Below are 544 nucleotides of genomic sequence, written 5' to 3' on the forward strand. Positions count from 1 at the left end.
GAAGATGAGCGTACCAGCTTGGAAGTGTTGAGTTGCTGCTGGGATGACGCTTGTGCGACAGGGAATTTATCGGGCGAGAGTCCCCTGTTTTCGAATTTTCGAGCAATCTTGTGTACACCTTTTTATTGTAATGAAAGAAAAAATATTTTTCAAATTACACAAAGGTCTAAAAATTTACATTTTTGTGTTATATTTTGATATAACTGAACCATAGTTATCAGAACCGAATCGGTCAGATTACTGGATCACTTAGTTACTGATTTAATTGGTGGGTTACTAGTCAAACCGGTTAATCTGATATAAATAAATAATTATATAAAATTTAATTATTTTTATTATAAGTATTTTTATTTTATTTTTATAAAAAATAATTATCATTTTTAAATTTTAATATTTTATTAATTAATTTATATTTATTTTATTATTATATTATTATAGATAAAAATTCACATACAATTGTTTTTATGTGAAGTTGATATTTAAGAACCGTTAGACAATTTTCAACTATGAACTTCATATTAAAACAATTGCATGCAAGTCTTTA

At 25.6% G+C, this 544-nt stretch overlaps 1 protein-coding gene across 1 annotated transcript in view; it reads right to left on the minus strand.

Annotated features, from left to right (window-relative positions):
- LOC107643898 (phosphoglucomutase, cytoplasmic) overlaps positions 1–146 on the minus strand; it is a 6,453-nt gene extending 6,307 nt beyond the window's left edge. The window contains exon 1 of the mRNA XM_016347648.2: positions 15–146. The gene's annotated coding sequence lies outside the window, so the exon portion shown is untranslated. The remainder of the gene's footprint in view (positions 1–14) is intronic.

This window comes from Arachis ipaensis, chromosome B05 (genome assembly GCF_000816755.2).
Source record: "Arachis ipaensis cultivar K30076 chromosome B05, Araip1.1, whole genome shotgun sequence".
Lineage (NCBI taxonomy): Eukaryota > Viridiplantae > Streptophyta > Magnoliopsida > Fabales > Fabaceae > Arachis > Arachis ipaensis.